This window comes from Trichechus manatus, unplaced genomic scaffold (assembly GCF_000243295.1).
Source record: "Trichechus manatus latirostris isolate Lorelei unplaced genomic scaffold, TriManLat1.0 scaffold00069, whole genome shotgun sequence".
Lineage (NCBI taxonomy): Eukaryota > Metazoa > Chordata > Mammalia > Sirenia > Trichechidae > Trichechus > Trichechus manatus.
The window spans coordinates 13110687-13129637 of NW_004444005.1; the positions used below are offsets into that span (position 1 = coordinate 13110687).

The 18951-nt window shown below is 46.6% G+C and overlaps 1 protein-coding gene across 2 annotated transcripts in view; it reads left to right on the plus strand.

Annotated features, from left to right (window-relative positions):
• The window catches only part of LOC101351162 (zinc finger BED domain-containing protein 4-like), a 73551-nt gene that overhangs the window by 33727 nt on the left and 20873 nt on the right, over positions 1–18951 (plus strand). Inside the window, exons 1-2 of one of the 2 annotated variants that reach the window (XM_023734631.1) lie at positions 253–1364; positions 2040–2109. The gene's annotated coding sequence lies outside the window, so the exon portion shown is untranslated. Of the gene's footprint in view, positions 1–252; positions 1365–2039; positions 2110–18951 lie in introns of those variants that run through there. The other variant, XM_004380019.2, reaches the window with a different exon arrangement.

The window sequence follows — 18951 nt, forward strand, 5'->3', positions numbered from 1 at the left end:
CGGTGGAGCCGCCCGCCCGGGTCCACCCGGTGCGCGCCGCGAGTCGTGGGCAGCCCGGTTCCGCGACCCAACCACGAAGTGAGAAAGTTGGAGCGGACGCGCGGCCCGCAGCATCGGCCCGGATGAGGCGGTGCCGGCGAGGCCTTCGGGCTGACGCCGAGCACAGCGGGCAGCTCGCGGCGGCCAAGTTTGGGGCGAACCCGCTTTGTCTGGGCCGGGCCTGGCTTCCTCCCCGGAGCCTGACAGCCGCATGCGGCGATCGCTGCTGCGAAGCGGTTGGTCTTGGGATGGGAGGCGAGGACTTCCTCCGAGGCTGGGGTCCTTGGGGGCAGCTCCTGGGAGCGAGCGGGGCACCCGGGCTAACTGGGGTGTCTTCTGAAGTACACACCCTCCCCATGGAACTGCCTTACAAATTGGATTTTGAAAACTTTTCTCTAGAAGTATTTCATTTTTATTAATATTTCCAGTAAGAACAAATCAGGGGCCTCATTTAAATATGCTTTAGGAAGCAAATACAGACAAGTTCATTACCACACGCCTTTTGATGATTGTTTCTGCGGAGAATTCTTCAAATTTAAGTACTGAAAATATAATTAAATTGCAAATCATAATTTCGAACATTTTTCCAATTATACTTGTTTTTCTAGACCTAAGTAAGCTGGGATCATTGTCCTATCTTTTTTGCCCTTTTCTGCGTGACCCACACCACCCCATCCCTTAAGAGAACTGCCATGGTGGGTCCCTCCTATTTTCTTCCTATTCTGGGTGATTTTCACTAGACACGTGCACCTCTGGAAAAACACTCCCTGCCAGCCTGAGCCTCCAGAGAAGCTGCTGTTGGCTTCTGGTGTTTGTAAAAGGGGAAGTTATTTGTTTTGAAGCTAACTCTGAGCAGATTAAGTGCATGTTTTAAGAAGCCCACTTTAGGCACTTATAATAAGGTGCCCCTAAAGTAAGGGGCACCCTAGTGACTTCGCTTGTAGAAATACTAATTTTTGATAACGTTTTCTGTGTCATGGTGATAAAATTAAGAGACTAGGAAGCATCTAGTTGAGATTTTAGAAAACGCATTTGCTGTAGATAAGCCAATTTCAGTTAGTAATTAATTTTACTTACTGAGCAAAGTTATCAAGCAAGAAGAAACTGCTTCTAGGTGTTTGACTCTGTATAGGAATTCATACTTTCTGTAATCCTTAAACAGATTATGTTTGTTTTCACAGTTTGCATTTTCTCAGGAAAACATCCAGCAGAGGTTAAGAGGTATTCTGTGACTTTAAAGGTTCCAAAGGCTCAGGATGTTTTAGGTGGAGGACACAGCCTCCTAAATTGAAAACAAAATAGACGTTGTACAGTCTTCTTGACAGGTGATTACAGTGACCTCAGGCACTCTGAACTGTGTTGCCCCCCCACCCTTCCATGCTGTTTGTTCTGGTTAATTCCTGAGTACAGTGGTTGGTGCTTTTGGGTGTGAAGACTCACTTCTTTAAGGCAGGGCTTCGGACCCTTGGAAGAATCCCTTCAAACCAGTTCTTTCTGGGTTTGAACCCCTGCTGAGAATTTGCATTTCCACCCTAGATATACAGAATCAGAATCTACATTTTAACAAGATCCTCAGGTGATTCTTATGTATAACTTCCTGGGAACTTGTTAGAAATGCAAACTCTCAGCAGAGGTTCAAAGTCCTGCTTTAAAATAGCTGTCTGCAGGTGAGGAGCTTGAGAGTAACCTGAGCTGTGCAAAGAATGCACCTCCCACCTTGGAGAAGTGTTCTAAGTGAATTATTAGGGTGGTGTTGTTAGGTGCCCTCGAGTCGGCTTTGACTCATAGTCTATAGGACAGGGTAGAACTGCCCCATAGGATTTCCACGGAGCGGCTGGTGGATTTGAACTCTGCCGTTGTTTTGGTTAGCAGCCGAGCTCTTTATTGCTACACCACCAGGGCTCCAGTTATTAGTGTAGTTGATTGAATTCCGTGTCCTTGCAAAGAAGTCCATATGCAGTATTCATTCAGTAAAGGAAACGTACCCGTGTATTTTTCAGATCTCTGTCCAGCCTGTGATTTGGAGCTTGAATGGAGCTGGGAAGCAGAGCTACCGAAGCAGGAGGTCCAGTAAGTGGTCCTGGTCCGGGCAGTCCTTCTCTGCGTTTGGCTTTTGTGTGGCGTCTTTGCCTGCTGTCGGACGGAGTCTTTGGTTTCCGAACTTCTGGTCTGACTGCTGCTCAGCGTGATGATGGCCTTGGGAGTGGAGGGAGGCAGGTTGGATGGCTGCTGGGCACAACACGGTGCGGGGAGGGCACTCGTCGGGGAACCTGGGGGGCAGACCCACGGAGCGCCCTCCCTACCAGTCTTGTTTCCTCTGTCGCCCCTGCGGAGTTCCGTCCAGAAGGGCAGGGCCTGCCATTCTTCTGATTGCAATGTGATTTTCAAGTCGTTATTTACATCTCAGGGTTGGAGGACGAAAGCTCTGGAATCGATGTTCTTATCTACATTTTCTGTTGTAATGTAGCTGCCTTCAAAAGTCAGGGTGCCTTTAGCCCTTCTCAGTCTCTTCCCCTCCATGTCGGTGCGGCCGACTTCCCGGCTCCCAGCACTGACTGTCACTCGGCCTTCTCCGTCCCCCATCTTTCTGCCCTTCTCCTACCTCACCCCGCTTTTCGTTACTAGGTTTTTGTTCATTCGAATCACTTGTTAGTATCTTACTTGTGATAGCTCACTTCTTTGGTAGTTACCTGATATGTGCTTCTGGTAGTTGAAGTTCTGGAGGGCATGACTAGGGGTAGAATAAAATCTTCCTTCTCGTGAGGAAGGGAGGGGGCTCCCCTCAGCGCAAGGCACGCTCGCCTCTGCCCCACCATCTGGCCCATTCTACCTGCCGGGCCATGGCGGTTTGTGCGAGAAGGCCCTGCTCTTGGAGAGTGGAGATAGATGTACCAGAGTTAGGGCCCCCTGGGTGCTCTGATGGAAGGAGAGCCGTGGGGGCCGAGAGGACACGCAGGGAAGTGTCTCAGGGAGGCCTCTCAGAGGAACGGTCATCTGAGCCTGGCCCTGAAAGGTTGGGGGTAGCAGCCAGGCCAGGGGCCCGAGGTAAGAAGTATCAGAGTGTGGTGAGAAGGCCACCAGGAGTGGGTTTGCACGGTGCCAGCTCCGAGGGGCACAGCAGCTCCTCTCGTCTCACCCTGAACCCTGCCAAGGGCTCCACTGCAGTCTGTCCTGGGTATTGTGTAGGGGTTCAGTGGGCAGATAGCTAGCTTACCCGCGTGTGAGGAGATGCCCACCCGGCGCCTGGCCCAGGTGCGCAGGTACCTGCTTCCCAGCCCCCTTCGGCAGCTGTGGCTGCTCTCCCTGCAAAGTGTGCGCAAGCAATGCTGATACAGGCTGGGAGGCACCGCGGCCGTTCCAGCCGCGATTGCCTCCCACCGGCCCATGGGGGCCGTACGCGTGGTAGCTGGAGCCACCGCCTTTGCCTGCCCTCCAGCCTGCTCCGTTGGCGCTGCCACCACAGACACAGTGGCAGCCGGCTGAAGGCTGACCCAGTGGTCCGCTCTGCGTGCTTGCTGCCGAGAGCACAGTGTGGGGAGTAGTGTGTTCTCCACAGCGCTCCAGTTATTGGCTCAGATGGGGCATGCTCCGCCTTCTCCTGGTACAAGGGCACCTTGCAGACTCTTCTGCAGCCTGAGCTGTGATTCCAGTGCTGTCACTGGTGGGCTGCCTTGTCACCCGGGGGGAAGTGAGTAGCAAGCTTGCTGCATGGGCACAGGGGCCGCAGAGGAGCACAGAGCAGGCCAGATACCCTGGCATGTGACCCAGAGCATTTCAGAGACAGAGGGACCGGGTGACCCCAGTGTGGGCTGTTTGCTTGCCCTGCGGCTGGCTTTGTTTCCAGGCAGCCTTAAGAGCATGTTCTGGTATGTTTTACCTGCTGGGGCCCTGGCCGCCTTGGGGTTTCTGACCACATCTCATGGAAGCAGCCTCTGGTTCCAGGGTTCTGAATTTGAACCCCCAGCAGCTGTCTTTGGCTGTTAACTCTGGGCTCCGCATCTCAGTTTGGCCCTTGTTATGTTCGGGTTTTCTGGCTAGAATTTCTGGCTTTAAGACAGTTGAAAAAACGTGGCCTACCCTACAATGTGTTAGTTGTGATTACGAGCCCTCAGGATAGGTTAACGGCTCGGAAGATGTGGACTACATCTCGGAGTACAGCTCGAGGGAAGGCCCCACCTCCTGGGCTCGCGAGGCCGGGAGCGCGGCTTCACGCTCTGACCCGCAGTGGAAGCCCACAGCCGTGGGGAGTGCGCGTGCTCTGAACCAAAACCAGCCGAGCTTCGATTCTGTTAACTTTACATTATGGAGTTTCTGACTTACAGAGAGGAGAGTGGAAAGAGCCGTCCGTGGGGCACCTCTCTGCTCTCCACCGATGTCAGGCGTGATGCTCGTTGAGGCCACGCCGGCCGTCCTCTGGTTTTTGCTGCCCTTCCCACAGTAAACTGCAGACTCAGCACGCTTCACCTCGAAGTGGCCTGTCGTTGCTGGGAGCTGTTGGGTCGATCCCAACTCACAGCGACCCTGTAAGACCGAGTAGAATTGCCCCATAGGGTTTCCAAGGCCGTCTTTACGGAAGCAGACTGTGACATCTTTCCCTGCGGGGCAACTGGTGGATTCAAATCACCGACCTTTCGGCTAGCAGCCGAGCGCTTAACCACTCCGCCACCAGGGCTCCTTAAGTGGCCTTTCCCTTAAACAAAGGGACAAGGATATTCTGTATCAGCACATCCCACTGTCGGTGACATCCGAGAGAAGTAACAGCCACCTCGCAGTCAGTCCTCAGCCATTCCCCAGCTGTCCCCGAACATCTTCAGTGGTTCTTTGCTCCTAACCAGAATCTCGGCTGGGGTCACTGATTGTCTGCCTCTTCCGTCTCTCTGTTCCGGAACAGTAGCCTTACCCCCTCCCTTCGGTTTCTTCCACGATGCTGACCTTGTGACCAGACGGCCAGTCATCTTGAGTGCACTCCATGTGTCCTGAGACCAGCCAGGGAGAGGCACGGCTGGACGCGCAAGTGTGGGTGATGCTGTGTACTTGAGGTGCCCGATGTGACTGCTGTTCACGTTGACCCCTTGGCTTTATGAACTGTGCCCTCCCTGCCTTGCAATTAGCAGCTAATCTGGGAGGAGGAGCTGTTTGGGGACCTCGTGGAAGACTTGCTGCCCATCAGCCTTCAAGGAACCCTGGTGGCGCAGTGATTAAGTGCTCGGCTGCTAACCAAAAGGTCAGCGGTTCAAACCCACCAGCTGCTCTGTGGAATAAAGATGTGGCAGTCTGCTTCCATAAAGATTACAGCCTTGGAAACCCTATGGGGGCAGTTCTACTCTGTCCGATAGGGTCACTGTGAGTCGGAATCGACTTGAAGGCAACGGGTTTGGTTTTTGGTTTTATCAGCCTTCACCTGGAGTGTTCCATGATGCCTCCCAGGACCAGCTGGGGGGTGGTGTCCTACTTCTGATGTTATAATCTGTTCTGTATTCTTTAATCTGTTTCCTTCATTTAGTGTCTCCTAAAAAGACAAGACAAACGCTTAACTCTTTCTCATTTTACCAGTTTTCAGAGGAGGGCACTGGTGTAATAGTCCCCTGCAATGTGGCAAATGTTCTTATTTTTCTGTTTTCTTTGAATATCAGCGTGGACTAATAGATTTTTATTTGCTCACTCCATTTCAGTCTTTTAAAGTCTCTTTGTTGTTTTTGCTCAGATAGTTACCCATGAGCTCCTTGGAAGCCTGTCGTAGCTGTCCAGTGCTCCGATGATTTGGCCCACCATGACCGGGAGCCCTGCTTTCTTCACAGGGTCCCCAGCCCACCTTTTGCTTTCTCCTCCCGACCTGCCACAGCCCTCTCTCCGGAGTGCTTTGTCCTTTTAGGTGGAAAAGTATTTCCAAGCCTCGATCTGGGCACGGGATCTGGGCACTGGGTGTACCTGCTGTGTTTGTGTAGTACTGCGTATAGCCCTTTTGGTGGAGAGAGCTAGAGATATGTTTTTAAAACCCCTGAGTTCATACTGATATTTTTAATACAAATTTAAAATTAAATGGTGTCACTTATGAAACCAGAAAAACAAGCTCACTGCTGTCGAGTCAATTCCGACTCATAGTGACACTGTAAGGTTTCTAAGGCCGTAAATCTTTACAGACGCAGACTGCCACTCTTTCTCCTGCGGAGCAATTGGTGAGTTTGAACTGCCGACCTTTCGTTTTTGCCAAGCGCTTTAACCACTGCACCACCAGGTGTCACTTATCGTCCAATAATTACTTGTTTTATGCAAAAGTATACATAAGCTAGGTTGTAAAAATCAGGGCTTGGAACCAGTTCCTGTCGGAACCCCTGCTGAGAATTTGCATTTCTAACAAGTTCACTGGCTGAGAATGTGCCTTTCCACCCCAAGTACACTGAATCAGAATCTACGTCTTTAACAAGATCCCCAAGATCCCCAGGTGATTCGTAATGTGTACTTTCCCGGGAACTTGTTAGAAACAAAAATTCTCAGCAGGGATTCGAACCAGACCGAAGCGGTTCAAAGCCCCGGTAAAATTACGGTATTACATTACTACTAGTGATGAAACACTGAGCAGAGTTTAAGGTGCTTCATTAGTTTAAAGTGCTTTTTGTCCTTACACTAGATCCCTCTGAGGACCACCAGTCAGAGTATCCTGTTTGGAAAATCTTTTCAAAAATGCCCTTTTCTTTGTCTTACCCGCTTGATCCACAGCGAGGTTTATTTGCTTCAGCTTGTTTTCAGATTTGGAATTTTCTCCTTTTTTAATGTGTAAAATAATTACACAGTTCAGGAGTCAAAACTCTACCAAGGCAAACTTAGACGTCACACTCCCGCCCTGTCTCTCCGCTCTGCCCTCGCCCTTCACGCCAGCCGCTCTGATGTCCGCTTTGTCCTCTGGAAGCTGACAGACACGCAGACACGCACAGGTCTGTTGTTCTCCTTGTTTTTCGTCCTGTCTCGCACCAAAAGGTAAAAGCAAGTACCGTTTACACTGTGTCTGTCTTGCTTTTCTGTTCAGCGTACCCTGGCAGTCACTGCAGCGCACAATCGGCCTTTCTCCTGCTCTTCCTTTTTATGGCTGCGTCGCTGTGCACTGTATGGGCGTGTGTCCTTACTGAGGGGGGTCTGCCCATTTCTAGTCGTTCGCTCTGAAGTGCCGTAATGCCTTGTGCATGTGTTGGTTCTTTCTTGTTGAGGGATCTCTTCAGGGTCGGTTCCCAGCAGTGAGATTGATTGCTGCATTGAAGGGCAAATGTCATTTGGCGAGGGTTTCCGAATTCCCCTCCCGGGAATTGTCCCATTGGCGGGGCTGCAGGAAGCATATGACAGGCCTGAGCGGTGCTGGTACTTCCCAGCTTCACCGACGGGGCGGTACTGAGCTTTTGGATTTTTGCCAGTCTGATATGGTGAGAAATGGTATCTTGAAGTAGTTTTAATTTAATATGCTTTGATTTGAACATGAAAAAAGAAGTAAATTGGTAGCCGTGAAGCATTTGCAATGATTGAGTGAAAGTTGATCACTGTGTGGTAAGTCGCCAGGATGTAACCCGGCAGGAAGAACGCTGAGCACCTTACCTGCGAGCGTTCACTCTGGCGCGTCTGCCTGGGCGCTGCTTGGAGGTGGTTTCTTCGGTTCTTCAAACGACAAATAACAAGAAGTTCTCCAGCAAATCAGAACACACGTCTCCAGCTGAGGAGACATACTCTGTACGTTTTATCCTTCTAGCCTGAGAGAGGGATCCTCTGATGAGTCATCTTTACTTTCAGACGTGTTTGTCTTTGAAATTAAGAACATTTAAAATAACTTCAGGAACTTTGGATTTTCGGTGCCTCCTCTCTACTTCTCTTCAGTCCTCAGTCACAGTTTAGGATTGCCGGTGTTCGCTGTCTCCGGGGGGTGCTCCTTACTTAGTGCAGTTCTGGGGGGCCGCCCTCTCTCCGCCTGTGAGGAGGCAGGCAGATTCCTGCGGTGGACGCTTCCTTTCCCTGGAGGGACCAGGCTCGCTAGGCGCAGAGGCAGGGGTGGAAGCAGTGGCTAGACTGGTTCTGTTTCTGACTTTTGGTGACCCTATGTATGCAGGCTGACTGGTTTTATTTTAAAACAAAATTTCTCTGGAGAATAGAATCAGCCGGGAAGTAAGTGCGGGCCCTGGATGCCATCAGCCTGCCCTGTGAACAGGTCCTGCATCTTTCGAGGCCAGAACGTCCTCTCGAGACTTTCGGGGTTGGTGGCAAAACCCAGCGTCCTCTTCACACATAGCTAAAATGATCAGAGTGCCCCAGGAACAGAATCGTTTGGTGGTCTGAAAACCAAAGCTACCATGCTTTTTTCCTGAAATTGGTGCTCAGGTAGTAGGAAAAAATGATTTTCCACTTTTAGTAGTGAGCTGCTGGAGCAAATGACAATATTTTTTTAGAATAGAAACAGCATTGCTATTTATGACCATAAGATAATATGTGCTAAAGCAGTAGAAAAACATACAAAGCAGGAAGAGGAAGTCTTTCATAATTATCAGAGCTAAATTCTATACACGCTTCCAGATCCACGTGCACGTGTGTACGTGGGCGCGTGCTTTAAACCACAACACGGTCCTCCCTGCCTTTTCCTCGCGGGTGAAGCCAGGCGAGCAGCCGGAGAGCCCCCTCCTCCCCGGGTGGTCTCAGGTGCCTAAGCGAGACCTCGGGAAGCCCTAGGACAGGACGCCATGGGAAGGGCTCGCCTGCGGGTCGTCGGACGTGTGATGGTCGCCAGTTTTCACTGTCCTGGGAAGGATAACACAGGCAGAGAAGTGCACATCCCGTGAGAGGCCACACGGCGAAACAGCCGCTGTCAGCACGCCCACCTCAGGAAATGGAAGGTGCCTCCACCCAGACGCCCCCTGTGCCTTTCCCATCCTCCCCTCCCTTCTACTCAGATGAACCAGGGTCCTGACTTCTGCTACTGAAGTTATTTAAATGGGATTGTACAATATGTATTCTTCTGGGTTTGGCTTCTTGTGCGCACCGTTATCTGTGTTGTATATCATGGTTTGACTATGCAAAGGCATTTGATTGTGTGGATGATGATAAATTATGGATAACATTGCAAAGAATGGGAATTCCAGAACACTTGATTGTGCTCGCGAGGAACCTGTACACAGATCAAGACGCAGTTGTTCAAACAGAACAAGGGGATACTGCATGGTCTAAAGTCAGGAAAGATATGCTTCAGGGTTGTATCTTTTCACCATACTTATTCAGAGTGCATGCTGAGCAAATAATCTGAGAAGCTGGACTATCTGAAGAAGAAAGGGGCATCAGGATTGGAGGAAGACTCATCAACAACCTGCGTTATGCTGATGACACAACCTTGCTTGCTGAAAGTGAAGAGAACTTAAAGCACTTACTGATGAAGATCAAAGGCCACAGCCTTCAGTATGGATTACACCTCAACATAAAGCAAACAAAAATCCTCACAACTAGACCAATAAGCATCATCACAATAAACAGAGAAAAGATTGAAATTGTCAAGGATTTCATTTTACTTGGATCCACAATCAACACCCATGGAAGCAGCAGTCAAGAAATCAAAAGACTCATTACATTGGGCAAATCTGCTGCAAAAGATCTCTTTAAAGTGTTGAAAAGCAAAGATGTCACCTTGAAGACTAAGGTACGCCTGACCCAAGCCATGGTATTTTCAATCGCGTCATATGCATGCAAAAGCTGGACAATGAATAAGTAAGGAAGGCTGAAGAATTGATGCCTTTGAATTGTGGTGTTGGCGAAGAATGTTGAATATACCATGGACTGCCAAAAGAATGAACAAATCTGTCTTGGAAGAAGTACAGCCAGAATGCTCCTTAGAAGCAAGGATGGCAAGACTACGTCTTACATACTTTGGACATGTTATCAGGAGGGATCAGTCCCTGAAGAAGGACATCATGCTTCGTAAAGTAGAGGGTGAGCAAAAAAGAGGAAGATGCTCAACGAGATGGATTGACACAGTGGCTGCAACAGTGGGCTCAAGCATAACAACAGTTGTGAGCATGGCACAGGACTGGGCAGTGTTTCCTTCTGTGGTGCATAGGGTCACTATGAGTCGGAACCGACTTGACGGCACCTAACAACAACAATGTAATGGTAGTTTCTTCGTTTTTACTGCTGCGTGATATTCCATTTCATGAATATAGCGCACTGTGGATCTCCAGTCAATACCCGGTTGTTGACCATCCTGAGTGCTGCCGTGAGCTGTTTTGTGTCTGTCTCTCGCTGCACCTGTGTGAGCACTTCTTTCGGGCACGTACCTGGGAATGCAGTCGTCGGGCCATACTGTGTGGGGTTCAGTTTCAGTGGGTAACTCACACTGTTTTCCAGTGTGGTTTACTGGTTTGTAGCAGATCTTCACAGGATTTGGCATTGTCAGTTTGTGTGTATGCGCACGCACATTCTAGTCTAGCCATTTTGTAGAGTGTCTGTTGTGGTTTTAATTTACATTCCTTTGACTTTTTTATGAAGTGAGCATGTTCCCTTATATATGTTTGTCTGTGTTTAGATAGTCTCTTTTATGAAGTGCCTGTTCAAGATCCTGCCCTTTTTCTAGATCTTCTCTTACTCTGACACTTGCCGTTTTACTCTGTTAATGGCATTTCCTGAAGAATAGAATTTTTTTAAATTGGTTAGTTATAATATGGTCTGATTTATCCATTAGTCTTATTTAGCTCTAAGTCAGAGTCATAAACATAGTTTCCTGTATTTTATGCTGCATTGTTTTCCCTTTAGATTGACTGTTCTCCTGGAGTGATTCTGCACTCGGGGTCAAGGGTCACAGAGAGATCTCATTGTTGCGGCACATTGATTAAAGCATCACTGTCACAAAATGTAAGGGTTTGCGTCCACTATGTCTGGGCTGTTTCTGGACTCTGCAGTCTGTGTGTTGCTTGGTTTGTTGACCCCTGGTGCCATGCCATTGCCCTAATTATCATAACTTTATAACAATCCTTTTTTAAAGATCCTTTTTATTTTAAAATACAACACACGTGCAGAAGCTGCATAAAATAACTGTGTAGCTTAATCAGGTCGACATGAGTTGGAATTGACTGGATGGCAACTAGCAACAGCAATGGATTATTGTCAGGTGGACACACTTGTAGTCATCACCTGGGTCAAGCAGTACAATTTTGCCAGCTCCCCCAGAAATCTTCTATGTGCCCCAGAGCCAATCACAGCTTCCTCCCTCCCTCTCTGTGTCTAAATGACAGTATCCGCTGACTTGGCACATGTGATTGTCAGTTCTTTGCTCTTTATAGTTTTATGACAGAACTGTGCATCTCTAAATATTAGTTAAGTTTTGCCTGTTTTGTTTTGTTTTTTAATATGATCGTTCAACCTCTTGATCTACAGATTACCGTTTTATCCTCTTCCCCTCCTGCCCACCATGGAAGTTATTTGTTGAGGAAATTAGGCGGTTTGACTTAGATTTCTCACAGTCTAGATTTTGTCTGTTGCGTTCTTATGGTGCAGTTCAGTGTGCTCCTCTGGGCTCTGGTTTCCTGTAAATTAGTAGTTGGATCTAGAGACGTGATCAGATTCGGGCCTGGCCTCCTTGGCAGGACTCCCTCAGAGGTGGTGTTGGGTTGTTCCGTCAGGAGGAATGTCTGGCTGTCTCTCTTTTGACGTTGGCAGCCATTGATGCACATGCCTGCATACATTAATTCGTTAGGGTTACAAATGGTGATGTTCTAATCCAGTTATTCCTTCTTGGTTTTTTAGCTGGAATTCCTCTATAAAGAGAAACTTGCCCTCATTTACTACTTAGTTATCCAGTGCTACAGTTCATATAGGAAACTGAGGAGAAATGCTTGTTTTCTCTCCCCACCGCCCCCCAAAATAATCAATTCCTTATCATTTTTCAGAAGTGACTGTGATGGTTAAGGTTTTGTGTCATCTTAATTGGACCGTGAGTCACAGTGGTTTCGCAGTTATGTAGTAATTTGGCAATTATGTGTGATATCATCAACCCCAAGATGAGATCTTCTGTGAGAAGCCGATTGTTGAAAGAGTTTACTACTTAGGGGTTATGTACTGCCTCCAGTATGTACATGAATGTTCCAGCAGTGCTCTCCTTCTGGATCCTGCATCTGGCTCGTCATCCTCTGACCTCCGGTTCTTGGGACTTAAGCTAGCAGCTTTCCTGCCAGTCTTGGCTTCAGCAGCCCCTGCAGCTACATGAGTCAGAGAAGCCTCCAGCCTGACTCCTGACGCACAGACTTGTGACTTGCCAGCATCTACAACCGCATGGGCCATTTCCTTGAGATAAATCGCTCTTTCTCTTTCTGTATATGTATACACTTCAGCAGTTTGCTTCTCTAGAGAACCCAGCCTAAGACATTTGGTACCGAGAGTGGTTCTAGAAAAATAAAATTGTAAGGATGAGTTTTCTAAATTGGTTCACAAGTCTGGTTAGTCTTAAAGATGTTGATGATTCTGCTTCCAGTAGTAAAGAGGGCACTGCTAATCCACTAATCCATGGTGTGAGGTGGCAATAGAAATATACAAAATACCACCAATAGCTCAAGTAAGTACTGGTGAGAGGCAAGGCTCTGGGTGATTAAAAGTTTGATACTTTTCTACTGTTTTGGCATAATGAGAAATACAAGGAAGCTTGTAGGTTGGTCCTATTTTAGCTAGACAAAGTGGGGAAAGCAAGAGATGAACTCAGGGCTTCAGAGTCACAGGACAAGTGCTACATAAATGATCTCAAACTTACCGTTTATGCCCTGAAAGAAAGCCATATTCTTGCAGTAACAGAGCTATATTGCCAAAAACAAAGCACAGAGTCCTGTCATAAGAGTGGCTGAATTACAGTGTCAATTGAATTCCCAAGCTCGAATCGTGTCTGAAATTAAAGTGAGGGTATTGATTGAGAAGAAATGAGATCCTGAAACTTGAGGTGGGGACATATGGATAGAAAGTCAGGAAGCTGGGTACACCAGGCCCCAAAATTCTGTTGAATCACTCTTGCCAACAGAACCAGCCCTGTCATTCCCATCTGAAGAGATTACTCCATCTTTGTCAGCTAAGCATACCTCCTCAGTAAAACCACTAGGCCCTCCACCCACGTGATGAGATTAACCCTGCTGTGCCTGAAGAACTTTTGTCTGAGTCATTGCCTTGGGCGTCACCTGAGACAGAAGCCTTACAAGACATTGCTGAATGTTTTTAGAACACATCCCCACCACACATTTTTGCTTCTGGACCTATAACTAGATATAAGTCCCACAGAACCCCAAAAGTTGAAGCACAAACTGTGACTCAGGAGAAGGTACGCTACACTAGAAAAGAACTGCTTGACTTTTCTAATATGTACAAAAAGAAACCTGGGGAATATTTATGGGAATGCCTATTAATAGATAGTGGTGCAAAGCACATAAAGTTGGATCAGTCCGAGTTTATTGATGTCAGCCCACTAAGCACAGATTCTTTTTATTTATTTATTTATTTTAACTTTAGATGAAGGTTTACAAAACAAATAGTTTCTCATTAAACAGTTAGTACAAGTTATTGTTTTATGACAATGGTTAACAACCCCACGACATGTCAACACTGTCCCTTCTCAGCCTTGGGTTCCGTATTACCAGCTTTCCTGTCCCCTCTTGCCTTCTTGTCCCTGGACTGTTGTGCCCCATTAGTCTCATTTTAAGCATAGATTCTTAATTCAATGTTCATCTGTTAATCTATCTCCCGGAATTCTACAGGGAGATCTGTGGCCTTTATGAGAGTGACAGTTCATTGAGGAAAAGGAAATAATCACATTTTTAGGGGGTTACTGGACAATGTCTATGAACTGACACAAATTCCAGGAGGCTCAAAACATCAGTGTGGAGGTCAGGTTATTAAGGAAGTCTTAGTTCATGTCCATCTTACAGTGGGTCCAGTGGATCCCTGAGCCCATCCTGTAGTGATTTCCCAAGTTCCAGAATGCATAGTTGGAATAGATATGCTTAGCAACTGGCAGAACCCCCACACTGGATCCCTGACATGTGGAGTAATGACTGTTATGGTAGGAAAGGCTAAGTGGAAGCCATTAGAACTGCCCCTGCCTAGGAAAATAGTAAACCAAAAGTAGTACTACATTCCTGGAGGGATAACAGAGATTACTGCCCCCATCAAGAACATGAAGGATGGAGAGATGGTCATTCCCAGCACATCCCCATTCAACTCGTCTATTTGGCCTGTGTAAAAAACCGATGGAGCTTGGAAATGACAGTGGATTATCAAAAACTTAACCAGGTGGTGATTCCAGTTGCAGCTGCTGTTCAAGATATAGCAAATTAATACATCTGCTGGTACCTGGTATGCAGCTATTGATCTGGCTAATGCCTTTTTCTCCATACCTGATTCGAAGGACCACCAGAAGCAATTTGCCTTCAGGTGGCAATGCCAGCAATACACCTTCACTGTCCTACCTCAGGTGTATGTCAGCGCTCCAGCCCTGTGTCTTAATTTAGTATACAGGGATCTTGATTGCCTTTCCCTTCCACAGGAACATCACACTGGTCCATTACATTGAGGAGGTTATGCTGATTGGATCTAGTAAGGAAGAAGTATCAATTATTTTAGACTTATTAAGACATTTGCATGCTAGAGAGTGGGAAATGAACTCGACAAAAATTCAGGCACCTTCCACCTAAGTGAAGTTTCTGGGGATCCATTGGTGTGGAGCATGTTGAGATACTCCTTTTAAAGTGAAGGATGAGTTATTGCATCTGGCTCTTCCCGCAGCTAAAAAGGAAGCACAATGCCTAGTGCGCCTCTTTGGATTTGGGAGGAAGGACATCCCACATTTGGGTGTGTTACTCTAGCCTATTTATCAAGAGACTCAAAAAGCTGCTAGTTTTGAGTGGGGCTCAGAACAAGAGAAGGCTTTGCAACAGGTTCAGGCTGCCAGGCAAGTGGCTCTGCCACTTGGGCCGTATGATCCAGCTGATCCAATGGTGCTTGAAGTGTCAATGGTAGATAGAGATGCTGTTTGGAGTATTGGCATGCTCTTGTTGGTGAATTACAGTGCAGACCCTTAGGATTTTGGAGCAAAGCCCTGCTATCCTCTTTAGACAACTATACTCTTTTTGAGAAACAGCTTTTGGCTTCTTACTAGGCCTTAGTAGAGACTGAATGCTTAGCCACGGGGCACCAAGTCACCATGTGGCCTGAGTTGCCCACCATGAACTGGGTGTTGTCTCACCCACAGAGCCATTAAGTTGGACATGCAGAGCAGCACTTTATCATTAAATGAAAGTGTTATGTAGGAGATTGGACCCAAGCAAGACCTGAAGGCACAAGTAAGTTGCATGAGTAAGTGGCTCAAATGCCCATGCTCTCCACTCCTGTCACATTACCTGCCCACTCCCAGTCTACATCACTGGCTTTATGTTCTTATTGTTAGGTGCCGTCAGGTCAATTCCAACTCATAGCGACCCTGTGTACAACAGAACAAAAAATTGCCCGGTCCTTCACCATCCTCGTGAACGTTATTATGCTTGAGCCCTTTGTTGGAGCCACTGTGCCAATCCATCACATAGAGGGGCTTCCTCTTTTTCGCTGACCCTCCACTTCACCAAACATGATGTCCTCCAGGGACTGGTCCTCCCTGATAACATGTCCAAAGTATGTGAGACAAACTCTCACCATCTCTGCTTCTAAGGAGCATTCTGGCTGAACGTTAAGACAGATTTGTTCTCTTGTCAGTCCATGGTATATTCAGTATTCTTCACCAACACAACTCAAAGGCATCAGTTCTTCTTCCCTCTTCCTTATTCATTGTTTAGCTTTCACATGTGTATGAGGCAGTTGAAAACACGATGGCTTAGGTCAGAAGCACCTTAGTCCTTATAGTGACATCTTTGCTTTTTAACACTTTAAACAGGTCTTTTGCAGCAGATTTCCCACATGCAGTGCGTCGTTTGATTTCTTGACTTCTGCTTCCATAGGTGTTGATTGTGGATCCAAGTAAAATGAAGTCCTTGAAGACTTCAGTCTTTTCTCCATTTATCATGATGTTGCTTATCAGTTCAGTTTTCATGATTTTTGTCCTTTACATTGAGGTGCAGTCCATACAGAAAGCTGTGGTCTTTGATCTTCATCAGTAAGTGCTTCAAGTCCTCTTCACTTTCAGCAAGCGTGATTGTGTCATCTGCATAACACAAGTTGTTAATGAGACTTCCTCCAATTCTGATGCCCCATTCTTCTTCTTACAGTCCAGTTTCTTGGATTATTTGCTCAGTATACAGATTGAATAAATATGGTGAAAGGATACAAGCCTGACACACACCTTTCCTGACTTAAAACACACAGTATATGCTTGTTCTGTTTAAACGACTGCCTCTTGATCTATGTACAGGTTCCTCATGAGCACAGTTAAGTGTTCCGGAAGTCCCATTCTTTGCAATGTTATCCATAATTTGTTATGATCCACACAGTCGAATGCCTTTGCATAGTCAATAAAACACAGGTAAACATCCTTCTGGTATTCTCTGCTTTCACCGAGGATCCATCTGATACCAGCTATGATATCCGTGATTCCACGTCTACTTCTGAATCCAGCTTGAATTTATGATAGTTCCCAGTCAATATACTGATCTTCAGGAAAATTTTACTTTAGTGTGGTATTAATGATATTGTTTGATAATTTCCACATTTGGTTGGATCACCTTTCTTTGGAATAGGCATAAATATGGATCTCTTCCAGTCAGTTGGCCAGGTAGCTCTCTTCCAATTTTCTTGGCATAGTCGAGTGAGCACTTCCAGCGCTGCATCTGTTTGTTGAACCATCTCAATTGGTAGTCTGTCAGTTCCTGGAGCTTTTTTTTCAGTGCGGTTTGGACTCCTTCCTTCAGTACCTTTGGTTCTTGATCATATGTTACCTCTAGAAATGATTGAATGCCGACCAGTTCTTTTTGGTGCAGTGACTCTGTGTATTCCTTCCATCTTCTTTTTATGCTTCCTGTCTTAGTCATCTAGTGCTGCTATAACAGAAATAACCACAAGTGGATGGCTTTAACAAAGAGAAGTTTATTCTCTCATAGTCCAGTAGGCTACAAGTCCAAATTCAGGGCATCAGCTCCAGGAGAAGGCTTTTTCTCTCTGTCGGCTCTGGAGGAAGGTCCTTGTAATGCATGAGTCTTCCCTTGGTCTGGGAGCATCTCGGCGCAGGATCCTCAGGTCCAAAGGATGCTCTCTGCTCCCGGCACTGCTTTCTTGGTGGTGTGAGGTTCCCGTGTGTCTCTGCTCACTTCTGTCTTATATCTCAAAAGAGACTGGCTTAAGACACTATCTAATCTTGTAGACCTCATCAGTATAACTGCTGCTAATTCCTCTTATTGCATCATAGCGATAGAGTTTACAACACATTAGGAAATCACATCAGATTACAGAATAGTACACAGTCATACAATACTGGGAATCATGACCCAGCCAAGTTGACGGATATTTTTGGGGAACACAATTCAATCCATGACACTTCCTGTGTCGTTCAGTATTTTGCCTGTAGAATCTTTCAGTATTGCAGCTCGAGGCTTGACTTTTCTCTTCAGTTCTTTCAGCTTGAGGAATGCCAAGAGTGTTTTTCCCTTTTAGTTTTCTAACTCCAGGTTTTGCACGTCATTACAATACTTTGTCTTCTCGAGCCGCCCTTTGAAGTCTTCTTTCAGCTCTTTTACTTCATCATTAATTCCCTTTGCTTTAGCTACTCAGCGTTCAAGAGGAAGTTTCAGAGTTTCTTCTGACATCCATTTTGGTCTTTTCTTTCTTCCCTGTCTTTTTAATGACCTCTTGCTTTCTTCATGTATGATGCCTTGATGTCATTCCACAACTCGAGCCGTCTTCGGTCATTAGTGTTCATTGTTTCAAGTCTATTCTTGAGATGGTCTCCAAATTCAGGTGGGATATATTCAAGGTCATTTTTGACTCTTGTGGAGTTGTTCCGATTTTCTTCAGCTTCAGCTTGAACTCATATATGAGCAATTCATGGTCTGTTCCCCAGTTGGCCCCTCGCCTTGTTCTGACTGATGATATTGAGCTTTTCCATCATCTCTTTCCACATACGTAGTCTATTTGATTCCTGTGTGTTCAGTCTGGCAAGGTCCATGTGTATACTTTCTGTTTACGTTGTTCAGAAATGGTATTGCAATGAAGAAGTTAGTCTTCAGCATCATTTCTGTCACCAAGGCTGTATTTTCCAACTACTGATCTTTCTTGTTTCCAACTTTTGCATTCCAATCACCAGTAATTATCGCCGCATCCCGACTGCATGTTCGGTCAATTTCAGACTGCAGAAGTTGGTAAAAATCTTCCATTTCTTCATCTTTAACCTTAGCGGTTGGTGCGTAAATTTGAGTAATAGTTGTATTAACTTGTCTTCCTTGTAGGCGTATGGATATTATCATATCACTGACAGTGTTGTACTTCAGGATAGATCTTGAAATGTTCTTTTTGACAATGAATGCAACGCCATTCGTCTTCAAGTTGTCATTCCCAGCATAGTAGACCATACGATTCTCCCACTTGAAGTCGCCCTTTGGGGAGTTCCTTATTGTCAGTTGACTGACGAAGAGAATACTCGTGCCTGGTTACAAATGGTTCTGTGTGATATGCAGGCAGCACTAGAAAGTGCACAGCAGCAGCACTATAGCCCCTTTCGGGGGATCTCTCTAAAGATCAGTGGTGAAGGGAAGTCCTCCCAATGGTGAGAATGTTGAGCAGTTCCCCTGGTTGTTCACTTTGCTTGGAAGGAGAAATGGCCAGATGTTCAATTGTGTCCTGATTCACAGCTTTAGCCAATGGTTTGGCTGCATAATCAGTGACTTGGAAGGAACATGATTGGAAAATTGAAGACAAGGAGGTATGGGAAGAGGTGTGTGGGTAGATCTC